The sequence below is a fragment of the Artibeus jamaicensis genome, unplaced genomic scaffold (genome assembly GCF_021234435.1).
Source record: "Artibeus jamaicensis isolate MK-2021 breed Jamaican fruit bat unplaced genomic scaffold, CSHL_Jam_final contig_588, whole genome shotgun sequence".
NCBI lineage: Eukaryota > Metazoa > Chordata > Mammalia > Chiroptera > Phyllostomidae > Artibeus > Artibeus jamaicensis.
Genome location: NW_026521895.1, coordinates 6,293,106 through 6,311,275, shown reverse-complemented (window position 1 = coordinate 6,311,275; position 18,170 = coordinate 6,293,106). Strand labels below are relative to the sequence as shown.

The 18,170-nt window shown below is 34.3% G+C and overlaps 1 pseudogene; it reads right to left on the bottom strand.

Moving 5' to 3' along the window:
• Positions 1-9,917: 9,917 nt before the first annotated feature.
• On the bottom strand, positions 9,918-11,202 carry LOC119036664 (keratin, type I cytoskeletal 18-like; annotated as a pseudogene).
• Positions 11,203-18,170: the final 6,968 nt, after the last annotated feature.

The following is an 18,170-nucleotide window of genomic DNA, read 5'->3' as shown; positions in this document are numbered from 1 at the left end:
GAATAACAATAGATTTGTACTTAACAAGTGATTTTTCTTTTTTATTCTTGTTCAATTACAAGTGTCCCCATTTCCTGTCCCCTGTCTCTCTCCCCAGCCCTCCCCACTCCCCCACATTCAACCCACCCCCGACCCCTTTGTCCACGAGTCCTTTATACATGTTCCCTGATGAATATTTGACAAAGGGGGCAGGAACATAAAATGAAATAAAAACAGCCTCTTCAACAAATGGTGTTGGGAGATCTGGACAGCTACATGCAAAAAATGAAACTCGATCACCAACTTACACCGTATACAAAAATAAACTCAAGAGGGATAAAAGATTTTAATATAAGTCATGAAACCATAGAAGTGTTAGAGGAGAACATAGGCAGGAAAGTTTCAAATACTCCATGCAGCAATATTTTCACCAATATGTCCCCTAGAGCAAAGGATGTAAAGGAAAGAATAAACAAATGGGACTTTATCAAATTAAAAAGCTCCTACAAGTGATTTTTCTGATGCAAAATTCAATACAGGATACTGTGATTCACTTAGTCATTATATCTTCTTACTCTCCTTCAATCTGTGATTGCAGTTTGTCTTTCCTTGTTTTTTCTGACCTTCACATTTTTGAACCAGACTAGTATGGCAGAATCTAGGAGGCAGTGCATGAATAAGATCATTTCTCATGCATTGCCTCCTAGGGATTTGTCATAATATTTATTCCTCTTGTGTTTTAGGCCTTTTATAGCAAAAGTCTAGTGAAAAACATGTTATGGTCTTGAATAAAATGGTATTTTCACAGCATGGGACATGTGCAGACCATGACTTTGAAGGACTATAATCTCAAAGAGCCTTGAGTTATAAAATTATAATGGGAGTATTGGTTTGTTTGCTGAATGGGGTTTGGGTTCTGATCAAAACTACAAGCAAGACATTCTCTTTCTGTATCAGGGAACTAAAACCTAAAATTATACCAGACTCATACTTCCCAAAAACCTTTACTTGACTCTTGGAACATCATATTTTTTCCTATAATTTTATTTATTTTAACAACATTGGATTTTAGGGGCTTGATTTTTTTAAGTCGGCATAAGCTATGGTTTTTGTGCAACTTAAGTGAAATAGCTTTCCTCCTCCCAATTCAGAAGAACCTGGAGAGATCACATTCTAGAACTTCAAGTTTATCTAGATTTAAAAATTCCTGTCATTACCTTTAAAGTTAGTTTGAAAATAAATTGTATATGTCCAGAGCTATGACTCAAAATACTTCGAGGCTTTGCAGGTATATCTGGTTTGGAATTCCATCGTACCAGCCAACAGGAATCAGACTAACTGGTCATAATGTTGCATTCTTTTTAATGCCCGAATTTATATTAATGATATGCTTCACTGATGAAGTAATAATGATTGCCATTCACTGGGCACCTAACTGACTTTAATTTACTGAGTGACCATAGGAGGTACACAGCATTAGCATCATTTTATAATGAGATGTATGAGAATCAGAGCTGGTCAAAATGAATGGCTTACAGTACTACTAGTAAATCTAAGTTTAATATCTTGCTGCTTTCATTATTCCTTAGTGTTTTTCATGAAGCAATATTCATTTATTTCAACATTTTAATTTTTTTACATGTAAAAGTTTATTTAAAGGTTAAAATCAAATAAATCCAGCATTTATCTTATTTTATTATCAACTTTGTCACCAAATAATAATAGTTGCTACATTTACTAAGAAATGTTGTGCCAAGTTTCTTTTTTTATTTAATTATTTTTCAAGTATAGTTTTGTGTCTTTTACTCCCAACCCAGCCCACCACCGTGCTCCCCACCTCCCTCCCATTTCCACCTGCCTTAGCTGTTGTCCCTGTGTCCTTTTTACTAGTTCCTCTAAATCCCTCCCCTTTTTCCCCTTAAATTCCCTGCCCTCTCCCCTCTGGTCACTGTCCCCCTGTTCTCTATTTCAGTGTCTTTTTTATTTTGCTTGCTTGCTTGTTTTGTTGTTTAGCCTCCTGTTAAAGGCGAGATCATATGGTATTTGTCTTTCAATGCCTGGCCTATTTCACTCAGCATAATGCTTTCAGCATTTTAATTTTTATGTGAGACAGTAACTGACCAGGAATTGCTACAAAAGAGAGGGCACTGAACTCCATGAAGAAGTTCAGACCCATTCCAGTAACTGCAGTGTTTAGACCTCTATAATCCCAAACAGCCTGTGCATCCCCTCTGACACTGGCCATCGCTGTTTCCAAATTCTGCAGGTTAGCCCATCAAATAGAGTGTTCAACTACCAAAACTTATTTAGTTACATATTTTAACATTTTACTATGGTGCATTCTCATCAGTTATAGTGTATTAGGTCCTTATAACAAAACTGTATTCATAGAAGATGGCCTGGCAGAGTACAAGGAGCATTCTAGCCTAACTTTGAATAATTGGTCTATATGTGCTTATTAAGTAGCATTTGTCTATGTTCCCTGAAAATACAAATAGCAATATATAATTTGAAGAATTTTGTAAGGGCTACATGTGATAATAAATGAGTTACAGTAGATGAAACTACCTCAGTCTGAATTTAAATAAAACTTGTCATAGCCCCTCCCAATAAAAATGCATACCTACCTTTGGACACTGAAAGAAAAAAAAATGTGAAATTTATATGGTAGATAGTGCCCATCCTGAAACCTCTACTAAAACAAGTTCTGTACAGTGTAATGAATTATTTGGTAAAACGTACACACAGTCAGATTCAGAAGAGGAAGGGTAAGTAAATTATGTAACACTCTCTCACTTCTGCTATTTCTTTTGGGTGTGTGTGCACATTATCTACTGGGGCTTTCTTTTTAGATATTTTCTACTTTGTATATTGTTTTCCTGTACAACTTAACAGAAGAAAATAAGTAAATAAGTAATTAAATAAATAGCATTTAGAAAATAATTAAAAATCAATTTTCCAAGATAGCATAGCATGACATATTTCCCATAAACTCAAGACCTATTTTGGGGTCTACGTTCAAGTTTATGCATTCCATGTAGGTTAAAATAAAAGACAGATTTATGCTTTCATTATTGATTTTTATTGTACCTATTATACTTCAATTTATAACCCAGAATTTTATTTTTTGTAACATCAAGTTGAATTTTAAAGACATATGCAGAAACTACCAATACTCCTTAGGTTTTTCTTCCCCGTAACCCCCAATCTTGCTTCTGGTTCATTTGCAGTGCTAAACTAGCCCAGTTAAAATATGGCAATTGGGTTTAATTGAGTTTTCTTTAAAACTTACCCCAGTGTACTGCCCTGTTATTATACAAAGCTGGTTTTATCAAAGTTCATTATTTGATTTTGATAATAATTGTTGTACTTTCAGAAAGTTATATTCATGAAAAACCAATATAATGCCTACTGACAATCTAACGGTGATTGATTCAATAAAATATGTCTGAACTGCTTGACACTCTCAAAGTGGTTCATTTGATGTATGGATGCAGCAATGAATGAAAAAGACCTTGTCCCTGCCTTAGAGGAAGTTATGTTTTATCCAATTTAGGGAGGAAACCAGATATTTAACAAGTAATTACTCAGGGATTCTTTCAACTCTAATACAATTGTGACCGTAGACTATTGACACACCTTGGGGGAAACCTGACCTGTCTGGGGAACTCTGGGGAAGTCTTCCTTGAGTGAGTGAGTGATATTTATATTAATACCTGAAGATAACAGTAGATTCTGTGGATTGGATTGCCCAACCCACATTCCACCCTCCTCGTATGGTGTTATTTTATAACAACAACAACAAAAATAGCCAATGCTATATATTCCATGTACATTCAGGGGTGTCCAACCTTTTGCAATCTCTGGGCTGCATTGGAAGAAGAGTTGTCTTGGGCCACACATTAAATACACAAACACTAACGAAAACTGATGAGCAAAAAAGAGGTTTTAAGTAAATTTATAATTTTGTGTTGGGTTGCATTCATAGCCATCCTGGGCTGGACGGAGCCCTTGGGCCCCGGGTTGGACACCCTTGGTAGATGCAAATTTGCTCCACCCATTATTTGAACTCATATAAGATTTGAAAGGATTTTTTTTTTTTGCCATTCTTCAGCTTCTTGAGAGTTGAATTATTTGCTGCAGAGACAATGACTACAGTATCTTGATTGTACATTCTCCACACCTGAATTAAAGAACTAACCTGATTCTAAAGGACTACTCTTCTTTCCAGGAGGGCCCTTACAGGCAGTAGCTTTCCTAATGGGTTCATTCTGTTTTGTTCTGGGAGTTTTCCTTTAGGCCTTCCCAAATATTTTTGCTGATACTTAATCCCTTGATGTAGATACCCAGGGAGGTTCCTGTCATCAGAAATAAACCTTGGCAGCTGTGGTTGATTAAAAATTAATAAGGAGACACCTTGGTAGATAGAATTTTAGGTAGTGGGAACAAAAAGTGCAAAGTCCCAGAAACAAAAAGGAGCACATCTTGTGTTAGCAAGGAAACAGTAGCCACATGGCCAGAGTGCAGAGTGGTGAGTAGAGAATACCATTCCAGGAGACGGATGAGGAAGTTTGGATGTGATCCTTACTTCAAATGCAATTTCAGATGTAACATCGTTAAGCCTAGCGATAAAATAATTTATTTAAAGGATCATTGTAAAATGAATTTTCAATTTTTAGAATGGTGCTGGAACATGGGTTGAATCTTTTGCCTATAAACAACACAGAAATAATGACATAGATTAGGATGTTAGCAGTAAAGATGGAGGAAACTCTGAATTGAAGAGATAATTAAGATTTGACATTCATAGAACTGTTAGTTGAATAGCCAAGGGAATTGAAGGGAATGGGGTTAAAAGATTATAAGACTCTATTTGGTAAATTGGGTGGAAGGTAATGACTTTAATGGGGACATGGATCACTGAAGTAGGATTCTTAATGAGGATTAAGGATTCAGATTTGAACATGTTGAATTTCAGTTGCCTGTGGAAAATTTAAGAGGCTGAATTTTTAAACATTGCTACATCTACAAGTCAAAGCAATGGAGATAAATGGTGAGACAACAAACATAATATAAAAAACAAAATAATGTCATCTTAATTAGGTTATTAAATATTGATCACGAATAGTAAAAGCAACTTAGAATAAACTTTATTTCTCATTTCTCTATTTTAGCTTATCAAAAGGTGAATTTACTTATAAATTTACTTAATAAATTTACTTATCTGAGTAAATTTATTAAATTAAATTGAAAACTTATGAATAAAATTAGGTCTGATTTTTAATATCTTCCAGGAAATAGTTCAGTATTTCTCAGAAAATAGTGCAGATTTGTACATGAATACTCTTCTAGGACTATTTGTGTCCTGAAAAAGGAAAACTCGTAGGGAGCTCAAAAGTATCTAAATATAAAACAAATCAGTGTAAGATGTTTTATAGAATTATAATTAAGTACTAACAGATAATAATCCATTTGTGTTAATAGCTATATATACAGAAAATAGATATTTGGCTATTTGGTTATAAGTTAAAGAAAAAATTTATCATAAAAAGTAAAACTTAGCCTCAGTGGATTCAGCGTGGGCCTGCGATTCCCTGTCTGGGCACATGCCTGGGTTGCAGGCCAGTTCCTAGCAGGGGCCAATTCCCAGCAGGGGACACATGAGAAGCAACCATACATTGATATTTCTCTTTCTGTCTCCTTCCCTTCCCTTCTAAAGATAAATAAATAAAAATTAAAAAAAAAGTAAAACAGTATAAAAACATGATTAATCTAAGGTAGAAAATTTATAACTAAAATGAATAAAGGTAAATTAATTCTTAAAGGGACACAAAGATCATTTCTTTTCATTAGTTTGCTTATATATGGCCTTTTTATGTCTTCTCTTGGCAGTACAATAAAATGCTTTGACATCCTTTTGGCTTAATAAGATGTATACGTCAACACCCACATAGCCAGTAATATTGCTCATCTTTCAGAATGTAATGTTTTAATCATAAAGGAATAAAAGAATGAGGAAAGATATTCTCTTATGTAGGATGTGAAGACTCCTTAATTCTCACATACCAATAATTTGTGTAAATCAAGGTGAATGAACATAAACTACATAAAATAACTAAGAAGTTTAAGAGAATTTACAGTAACTTGTTATCTAATGAATTTTTAATTCATGCAAGTCTTAATAGAAGGAACATAGCTAAGGCATTTCAAAATTTATGTTGAGATACACTCAATTTCAATTAATTCACTGCATCACTAAAGCAGAAAATGTTGGCTTTATGAATATTAGAAATAGTGTCTGATTGCTTACTACCATATACGTTACATTTTAAGTTCTATGCATGGAGGAAATAAATTTAATTCAGAGTCAACATAATGACTTTGTATACACATACACAATGGTTTTTGATTTAATAAAATCAAAAAACCATTAAATCACTGTAATTTAATAAAATGTACAGTTTTATGTTTGATGATGTCTTAATTTCCATCATAATGTTTTTGCTTTGTGCCAAAATACATTTGAGTGAAAATAAAATAATTGGATACCTCAGCATATAAACATGAATTTAAAGGTGAGAAAAATATAATTTTTATTACTTAACAATTATTGGCATTAGTTTGGATATTTTAAATAATTACCATTTAAGTAATGAGTATTTTAACATTGTTTATGTTGGTTTGAATATTACTCCATTAATACCAGTGGTTTTGAAGTTGAAATGTTTGAGACTGTATTTTAGTAATATTTGTTAAATTGAATTAAATTGTTGTTGCCATTCATGTAGAGTAGTTTTTGCAAAAAAAAAGAGATGGCTTTTAATGTATATTTCATTACTTTTATATCACTTAAGGTATGATAATATAAAATTCTTGAGTATTTTTTAAGGAATTTGTATAAATGCATCTGTTTTTTGGTTGTTTTAAAGGGAATGGATAAAAATATTCAGTAAAGAATAAAGCCAGATATTTTCTTTAATACTGCTAATTTCTTCCCTTATATTTATACATATCCTATATTAATTTTTAAACTCATGGTAAAAAAAATGAATACCTACTGGATTCATACTACTCATTTAGGTGAGTGATATCATGGTTTGTAAAATATGGAAAGATTATTTACCTGCCCTTCTAGCATTGAGCTTTGCAAAGGTATATGTTATCAACTACAAGTCTGAATGTTTATTTCTTCATGTGTGTTGAATGAAATAAGCAGGGCCAAAAATGGAACTAACTTGCAGAAAACATTTTTTTGTTTTTTGTACACCATTGTCATTTATTAGACCCTACTCTATCAAAGCCTACAACTATCCCCTAGTAGCTAAAGGATTACACCCATAAAAGTTTCCTTTTATGTCTGAAATATCACTACATATTCATCCCACTCTGTGGGGGAGCTTTGTGCAGCAGAGTCCCCTGGCCATCACAGATAAGAGTAAGTCTACTAAGACATGGTCGGCTTGGGGAGGAAAAGTGGCCAGTCTTTCAGAGGAGAAAGGCCTTGAACCTGTTCCTCAGTGGGCTTTTATTGGGTTCAAGTTACACAGGAATACAGGGAAAGCTCATCAGTCATTGTCAGGAAGTAATGATCAAACAATAGGTAACATTCAAAGAACTATGAGGGCTTATTCTGAGTCAGGGTCAGATAGCTAAAGGGCCATAAAACTTTGGGAAATAAACTCATTTTATGCTTGGACCCTTATCAAAAAATTGAGGACATTCTTAGCAAAGCAGGTTTCACAGGATTTTATGCATTGTCTCTTAGGCCTGATTGCCCCAGGGAACCCCCTGTTCCTACCCAGGGCTGCACCACCCTCTGTCATTGCTTCAGACTTAAGTGAGGCTGGAGAAGCAAGGCAGCCAAGAGATTAGGAGATTATACTGACAGAATAAGTATTCAGGCTTTGCCAAAGCTGAGGGGTGAGGGTCCATAACCCCCTTTTTTATAGCCTCCGAAGTCCTTCCCTGATGGCCCTATGATGACTGTGCCTGTCTTAGGTCATCCCTCCCTTGAAGAATCTTACCTGTTATTGGCTGACCAGTCATCTGCCTAGGGCCAAGCAGAGTGAAGTAAAGGGGGCAGAGGCAGTACCCCAGCTGCGAGGATAAGTTTTATCTCCTTGGTGGCTTATGGTCCCAAGGTCTTTTACTCAGCCTTAGCCATGGGGGTTACAGCTTCTGAAACCAGGCAGGGTGGTTCCCAACACCATTCAAATTACCTAAGATAATTTTCATATTGTTCCAAATATGCTTTCCATCAAAATTTATGACCTTGTATTTTAGAATGCCTGTTCATAAAAAGTAGCTTTCAGAGCCCTTTAGACCTATATCATTGAGATCATCTTCCCATCTGGAGGTCATCTCTTCCCTCTCTGATCTGCCTCAGTTCTTAAGATGCTTGAACTGTAATTACTTATGTAAATGGACTTATAGAACAGTAGAATGGAGAGAAATATTAGAGCCTTTATAATATAATTCTCTCACTTGTCAGATGTGGAAACATATATCCTCTAAGGTAAAGTGACTGAAATACTGAGAAGTTCATTTTAACCATCCATGTAAAGAATTAAACCTTTTCTAAACTCAAAATGAGTTTACTGTTGTTACCTGACAACTATTAGTGACAAAATACCTTATCAGCTCTCAAGATGGTCCCAGTCAAAAGGAGAGTATTAGAGCCACACCTTCTCAGATGCAGTTCATGTTTGCATTCCTTTGAGTCATAGCAATTTTATATTAATTGGAGATTTCACACTTCTTTTGGAAAATGAGAGAATGATACTACATTTTTCTCAGAGCTCAATGTAAATGAGTACAGTTTTATTACAGTAAGTTTAAAAAATTCTACAAGCATGAGTTTTATACATTATTCCTTCTTTACACTGGGAACTTTTAAGGTACTGAAAGCATGGCATCACTCTATTGAACAATCTAGTTATCTTTTACCTAAGAATCAGAATCCATGGTTGATGAATCCATTTTAACTTCTAATATATATTCTCCTTTTGTGAAAGGGCATGTTATATTCATTTTTAAATTCTCTAGTTAATATAACGTTATTGCTTAAAATATCAGGTATCATCAAGAAATGCATTAAATATACATTAGAAGACATGGGACACAAATTGAATGCTAAAAGAGACGAGATATTTCTACATCTATACATACACATAATACATGCTGTACATTATGCAGTTACTGCTATACAATGACAGATTGTGAGCGGATAGATTTATCCTCATGAGATATTGTAAGTGATGGGAAGAACTGATCAGCATTTATTTAATTAAATTCTTTTTTAAACAATAAAATATTTCAGTAATTCTGGGAAAAAAACAGGACACTATTTCTATGTTCTAGGAATATACGAGAATAACAGGTGTTGAGAGGGTGTTATAAGAGACAAGGAAATGTGTGGTGAATGTATATACCCAGCTGGTATCAGATTGTGCAGTTCTGTAGGCTATATCCATGAATCATGGAATCACAGATGTTTGGAGTAAGAAGGAGCATCAGAAACCAACTAATAGGAAGGTAAAGAGAATGCTGCAACTCTATGAAGCAAAAATGTATGATGTTTTGCATTTTTTAATAAGAACTTCTATCAGATACTCAAGTGATGTAAGGAAAAGAAAAGGAGGAAAGAGAATTGTTCAATATCTCCATTTTAAGGAGGACATGTTTGAGATTTATAAATAATAAGTTGTCCAGTTTGGTGTGTGTATGTATGTGAGGGTGTATGCATGAATATACAACATTGATGAAGTCATATTGATCCCATGTCTAGGGATACTTGTAAGTTTATTTTTTAATATGATAGCTTATCTGTAACCTCTTTTGGTTTTTATTTTTATTTATTTATTTTTTTAATGTTCAATGAACATCTGTACTTTTTATTGTCCTGTTTCCCCTCCAAGGATGCCCCACTTCTGCTGCCTTTAGCACCTGAAAACTTTGGTGTTGTTGACCTCAGATACCACTTTGCCATCCAGTCTTTCGGGTGGTGGTCTTTTGGATGGTTTGTAAAGAGTGATTGTTTTCCAGGGTGTCAACAAGATCAGAGTCTTCCCCTTCTTCCAGCAGGCGGTGGTAGGTAGCAATCCCCAGCTCCAGCTTAACCTTGATGTTCAGTGAGGCCTCATACTCCTGGGCCTGGCGCTGCTCCTCTGCCCGGGTCTGGGACACCCTAACTCCAGGTGCAGCAGGATCCCACTGAGCTGTTCCATCTGCATGGCATAGCATATCTCCACCTCTCTCAGGCTATTCTCCAAACTGGCCTTCAGATCCCTCAATGAGTCCAGGTCAGTCTCCAAAGACTGACCCATATGTCTCAGCTCTGTGAGTGTCACCCCAGCAACTCCTGTCTCAGCAGTCTGCAATGGGGCCACTCTGGTGCTCTCCTCGATCTGATGGGACCAGCACTTGTCTAGCTCCTCTCCTTTCTTCCAAGCCAACTTGTGATCCTGGGCCCAGATCTGTCATGATGTTGCTGAGGTCCTGAAATTTGGGGTCATCCAGTTGCACAGGCAACCCAGAGTTGGCAGTCTGACTTTGTAGACCATTTACTTCCTTCTTGTAGTTCTTCTTCATGAAGAGCAGCTCCTCCTGGAGATCCTCAATCTGTGTTTCCAACTGCAGCTGTATGATACTGATATCATCAGTGAGCTTTTGGAGCCCATTGATGTCATCTCCATAGACTGGCCCATGGCCAGCTCTATTTCATACTTGACTCTGAAGTTATCAGCAACACAATGGGAATTGTCAATCTGCAGAACAGTGTGGGAACTGTGCACAGAAATTGCAAAGATCTGAGCCCTCAGGTCCTCAATGGTCTTGAAATAATGCCCCCAGTCTCTGATCTGGGGTCCCTTCCTTTCTAGGTGTTTCTGGATTTTGCTCTCTGGTCTCCAATTATCAGCCTCCAGGCTTCTTACCCTCTCATAGTAGGAGGGCGGGCAGTCATTTAGGCATTGCATAGTCTCCTTGCTCTGGATACTCACTACGCCTGCCAGACCCCTGGCCATCCCTGCACCCAGGCCCCCAGATCCTCAGCTGTCCCACATGCTGGTGGAGTGGGCCACCGAGATGCGGATGCCCGAGTGCCCCAGTACCAGCATAGTCGCTGGCTGCACTGCTGGCCAGCCAGACCTGGTGGCTGGGCAATTGTTTGGAGCCTAGGGTCCAATAATTTTTGGAGAAGCTGGAGTGTGTGCTGAAGCTCATGTTGTTCAGGAAGAAAGACAAAAAGCCGAAACTCAGGTTGAAACTGCGTTTGGGTTTTATACATACACAGAATTGCTTGCTATGAATGGTAGGGATTTTATTTATTCTTTTTCAATTTCTACTTAATTTTTTTCTTTTTCTTATGACTCTGGTATTTCCCAAGACAATGTTAAATATAAGTGGAGATATCGGACACTCTCATATCAATTATGGAAACATTTCTTAGATTTTACCAACAATATAAAATTTGATATATGTATCTTATAGGTATTATTTTTAGTTTAAAGAAGTACCTTCTTGCCCTGGCTGGTGTAGCTCAGTGGATTGAGTGTGGGTCTGTGAACTAAACGATCACAGTTCAATTCCCAGTCAGGGCACATGCCTGGGTTGCAGGCCAGTTCCCGGCAGGGGAATGCACCAGAGGCAACCATACACTGATATTTCTCTCCCTCTCTCCTTCCCTTCCCCCTCTAAAGATAAATAAAATCTTAAAAAATAAAAATAAAAAATAAAGAAGTACCTTCCTAGTCATAGTTGACCAACAGTTGTTATCATGAATGAGTGTTGGATTTTAACATATCGCTTTTATGTATCTATTAAAATTACCATATTTTATTCTATATGAAATTATTTGTTGAATTATTTTCTTTTAAGTGTTAAACTCATCTTGTTCCTTGTGGGAAAATATACCATAACCATCATATATTTTTCTTTTCATATGCCATTAGAATTATTAATATAATTTATTTATAATTTTCTTATACATTCACAATGGTAACTAGATTGTAATTTTTTTATTGTAATGTCCTTGTAAATTTTGTCAGTGTTATCCTTGATAAAATGACTAGGAAATATTCCATATTTTCTTAAATTTTATTGAAGAATTTATCTGGCTTTCTTATTTCATCCTTAAATAACTGGAAAAAATTATTGATAAAAACATCAGGTGATAAGATATTCTTTGTGGGAATATTTTAAATTAATTATAAATTTATTTTTACAAATAGATATAGAATCATTCAGATTCTTTCTTCTTTTGGCAATTTTACATTTATTTTCCCAGGATTTTTTTTATTTTTATGAAGATGACCTTAATATCTTCATTTATTAACTTTTTAATGTATGTAGGATATATTATGATGTTTACTTTTTATGCCTGATATAAGGGATCTGTGCCTTCTCGCCCCTTTTATTGATTTTTTAATATTAAATAAGCTAAAATTTTGATTTAATTGTATTTACATAAATGTTTATTTTTTATATTATTAACTCAAGCTACTTTCAATTTCTTTCTATATTTTGACTTTGTCATTTTTTTCTAATAAATATATAATTTGTTTCAGCCTTTTATATTTTGCTATTGTGTGTTTTGAGGCTATAAGTTATCCCTATCATAGCTTTGCTAAAAATAGTAAGTTTTAATATATCCTATTTAGTTATTATTTTTTCATAATATATTTTAATTTCTATAGGAATTTTTTCCATGGAATATTTTCAAATATATTATTTCTTTTTTTAGGGATTTTGTAATTTTCTTTTTGTTTTTAATTTCAGCTTTTTTCTGTAATTTTCTTTTTGTTTTTAATTTCAGCTTTTTTCTCCCAATCTTCAAAGACTTGCTTTGAAGTTACTATCTACTCATTTTCATGCACAGTTTAAAGAATAAACATTTTTACATGGATTTATGCATGTGAAATAGGTCACATTTTATAATTGCATTGTTCTATATTTTTGCATATTTTTGTTTGCTATCAGTTGTTGAGAAAGTGCTCTGAAAAACTCACTCTAATTTGTACTCAGATATTTTTCTTCATTTTTTCTGTTTTAACTGCATATAATTTGAATAGATATGACTTAGCAATTACAGTTTTATAATGGTCATAAATTCCTGGTAAATTATATTATTAACACATTTATCATGTATTATAATCTTCTTTTTTGTTTAGTGTACTTACAGTGTGCATTTTTTCTCTTTCTATTTTTACCCTTTTCTAAAAACACTAAGAGTGTGATTTTAGTAAGCATTATAGGTATTGTTACTTTCTAATGCACTCTATAAGTTTTACCTAAACATTTAACTTACTTACATTTAATGTAATTACTTACCAATCTAGGTTTATAACTCTTGTCTTAAGATTTGTTTATTCTTTGTTCCACTGGATATCTCCCCTCACTCTTTATCTCTTTGTGCTGTCTTCTCTATGAACTCAGCATTTTAATATCTAACTTGTTACTATTATTGTTGGAGGTGCAAGGACAAAGTTAGAAAACTTTCTACATGAGAAATTGATTTAGGGTTATCTTTTTCTATGTAGCTGTTCCACATACTCGAGCTCTGATGAGAGCACTATTTCAATTGTCATATTCCCAACAACTGGACTGGGGCCGGGGGTGATGGTTCATGGATGAATTATAAATCTCAGGTTGGGAAACACAGCTTTGATTTTCCTTCTCTATTAGACTGATTTATAAAGAGGTGGGGTTTTTGTGATTGTTTGTACAAGGATCTGGAAGTTATGCCCGAGGCTTCTAATATGGAGCCAATGGTTTCTGTACTCACACCTGAACTTTCACATGTTAGGCCAAAGAATTGTCTCTGGATTTTTGTATGGATTCCCATTTGAAGAGACGTGACTGATGCTGCCATGTGAGCATCCTGAGTCTGTTGTCATCTGTCTTCTTTGAAAGCTGAGTAAACTGTGCTAACATCTAGAGTGTAAAAAAAAAGAAAAAGAAAAAAAAAGGCCTTATGAATGATGTTCTAGCAGAGTGGGTACTGCAGCAGTTACCCACATATTATAGTACGCATCCTTGATTTATAATAACGTAGTTATAATAATTTCTCAGACAATGTTATGGCCTTAGACCATTTTAATTCCATTTACCCGGGCTCTTTCCTTTTGCTGTTTTTTAAATTATGCATACATTATGCATATTAAAATACATACATTTAAATTATGTATATATTTTAAACATTGTTATTTTGTTATTTACACATTATTATTTCTTTTTCTTTTTTTTACGTCCATGCTTTTCTATGCTTCATTCTCGGGTTACTTCCCTTCTGTTGAAGACTGATTTAGTATTTTTGTAGTAGCAGGTTTTTGGTAGTGAATTATCTCACTTTTTAATTGTTATTTATTAGTGCCTAATTGCTGTAGTCAATTTTTTAATCTACTCCATAACTACAGTATGCAGTTTCACTCCAACCAAAGTGTGGTAATAACATTTCCATGTATGATCTAATAGTTTACATCCATTTTTGAGCTAGTACAGAATTAATATTTTAATAATATTTCTATTGGATAGGTTATTCTGTATTTCTAGGAGAGTAAATCCTTGCATCATAAATTAAAAACACGTAGTTTTACATTTATCATGCATATGCATTAACAAAATTTCTTTTATCTTGTCCAGCTGTTTTCTACATTCAACACTAGATGTTTAAGAAAAATTGCTAAGCTATGAGTTACATTCTTTGGTATCATTATGAAGTTCCGTGGTATGAAAATATCAATTTAGCACAGTAGTTATGCAATTTCTATGCATTGAGCATGAAGTAGCAGCTTTCATTAGCAGGTTTTCACAGTCAAAACTGTTACTTCTCTACCAATATCTCTAATTCAAAATTCAAGCTGTCTGTTTGCAAACAGAGAAATTGAAACTTGCCAATTATGTTAATCATTAGTTTAAAAATCCTTTGAATGGCTCATGATCTAAAGAACAATAGAAAATTCACTCTTTTATGCCTACCCTACAACTGTATCACATTTTCCTATCATTTTGATTGAAACACAAAGGCATTTTTAAAAGCCTTTTTTTTTTAGTCAGTTAGTGGATATTATTAACATTTAAGGGATTAAGCTAGGTTTTACTCCTAAATCAAATTACTCCAAGAGTTCTGGCTTAGTGGATTGAGCATGAGACTGGGAACCAAAGGGTCACCAATTCAGTTCCCAATCAGGGCACATGCCTGTGTTGCAGATCAGGTCCCCAGTGGGAGTGCATGAAATGCAACCACACATTGATGTTTCTCTCCCTCTCTTTCTCCCTTCCTCACCCTCTCTAAAAAAAAAATAAATAATAAAATCTTTTTTCAAAAGTTCTATAGATTAATAGAAATGAAGGATTGTTCTACAGAAGTTTAGGTCAACCTTTCTTATCCTCTATAATATCTTGCCAAGAAATTTGAGATCCATAACTTTAGTTCATTATGTCATATTTCATAAGATTTTAAGATGTTTTAAGTCACTAATGTGATATTGTAAAAACTTTGGATTATTGGTATTTTCTATATAGCCAGGATAATATAACAACTTAATAATTGTTAGCATTAATGCTATTATTACCTTACTATTTGTTACATATAAATGTCACTGGAAAATGATGTGTTATTGCTGTCTTACTGTCTATCTTTTAAAAAGTATCTTTGACAAAGCAACATGTAAACATGCAGTGTGATGTGATCATTTATTAGCTCAATACCAGCATTAATTTTTAGCTCAAAGTAAATTATTACAAGTATGAAAGCTATAGATACTTTCATCTTTATTATTTGCTGCTTTTCTTAAAACATGCTTAGAAAAATAATACAAGTTTGAAATAAAACATTATGTATATTTCTCCTTTCTGTTTAAAAATACTTTTGTCTACCTTTCAAGTTTTCTATAGTTGTTGATCAATTTTGTGTGATATTTAATTCTAATATCAGTATAGTAAGTTTCTTGGATTGAATTCAAAATTACACATTATTTGTATCATTTTCAGGGGAATTTCATAAGCTAATGTATCATTCAGGTTATGCTGTGAAGAGATATTACATAGCAATATCTCTTCATAGCATAGTAATATTACATAGCAATATCTCTTCATAGTAATATTACATAGCAATACTCACAATACCTGTATCATAAGTGATGTGATGTGTGCTGGTTCCAACATATAATATATTTGCTACAATAGAGATATGCATTTAGTACATTTAAGATTCTGGTTTACGGAGCCATGAAAGATATTGTGTTGCTCCTTTCCTTGGAGTCGTCATAAACAGCCATTTTCCCCATCACTTTTTAAAAACTCAGGTGTGGATTTAGGAGCTGGTGCATGTTAGTGGAGGGATAAGTGGATCTGCAGTCCTTTCACCTGGAACTCCCAAACAGTTGGTTTGACTTGTTTTGTAGTTTTTGCACATCTGCGGTGGTATTTCTCAAAAAGGCTCCAAGGTCAGTGCAGACAACAAGTAAAGTCAAAGACTGGCTATAATTTATGGAACTTACGGCAAGAAAAATAAGTAAGGCTTGTAGAGAAATAGTAATTCCAAAGAAAGAGAGGGTCTGGGAGTATAATACGTGATACTTATTTATTATCTATTAAGGCATTTCCTAACTATTTCTATAGGATGAGAACTAGATAGAAGTGGAAAAGGAAAATTTAGCTGTATCATTCTAGAAATTGGAGAATATACTACTAGAACTCTATGATTTGGTTTTATAAGCCAAACCTTGGAGAGGCTAATATAAAAATGTTTCTGTTGCACTGTTGGCAAATCATCAACCTCAGAAGCTTTGTCAATTCTACTGTGCTTCAACTCCGCATTTGTGAAATGTCAATTGCTCGTATAAATGTAAAATACTCCCACTGTGTAACAAAATTTGTACTAGACAAATAAAGGTAAAGATATAGTAAAGAAAAATTGGACCTTAGGAAGTGAGAAAAAGCACTGAATATTCTGAGATGTGTGATTTTTTTTTAAAGCAAATGAAGGTTAGGAAAATATTTAAGTACAACTCCTTTTAAAAATATTTAAAGTCACATGGCAGCTTTCTATTTATATAAATACATGTTTTCATCAACAATGAGTTTTGAAAGATTAAACATTCTAATTTTGCCTATGGGATAGAAATGACAAAAGAAGGAATTTTTTGCAACTTTTTCCTACTTTCATCTTAGAAGTAATTGCCTGGGATGAAAAATGATGATTTTCAAATCCTCACAATACACTTATTCAGACAAAATGATAGCTGTGGGGAACTAGAGTGTTAGTAAGACCATAAGTATAATGGATGGGTGAATTAAACTATAATCACACAAGAAATGGTAATCACGGGAAGAAGCAATATCCTTAGGTTGAATAGTGCCAAGACCAGATGGACAATGACTTAGGTCCAATTCTATTACTGTTGTTAATACATCCAAAGAAAGAACTATCATATCAGAAAAGAAGTATGATGGTGTAGAAGCATGGGAAGAAAAACACTGAAAAGTTGTCTTTTGAAGGGCTTTTCTAACCTCTGCCCAAGACTGAAGTTTCCGTACACCAAGCTAATTCTATCTGATATCAGAAATATATATATTCCAAATGTAATGGCATACGCAAGTCTGGTGTCCTGAACTCCCAATTTTATCTACTCTGGCTCATACTTACCAAGAGATTCACACACTATAATTTGGTTCTTCTAGTGCCTTGTCAAAACAGAGTTTCAGTGTTCTTTCACTTTAGAAGGTAGATTTTAAAGTATAAATTAGGGAAATTCAGACAACTGATGTCCCTCAAGTTATGCTGTGAATAGATATTAACATTATAATAGTAATAATTTCATAGTACCTATATCATAAATACATCTGCTAACTGTAATACTATAAAAGTTAGCTTTTCAAGTAGTCCAATAAAAAGTTAGCTTTTAAGAATAGTCCAAGCCCCGGCTGATGTAGCTCAGTGTATTGAGCATGGGCCTGTGAACCAAAGGATTGTGGTTTGATTCCCAGTCAGGGCACATGCCTGGTTGCAGGCCAATTCCCAGCAGGGGACACATGGGAGGCAACCATACATTGATATTTCTCTCCCTCTCTCCTACCCTTCTCCTCTAAATATAAATAAATAAAAGTTAAAAAAACCCACCTACCTTGGGCATATAATATTTAAAAAAAAAAGAATAGTCCATTCTGTGGCTTGACAATATTAAGTTTAT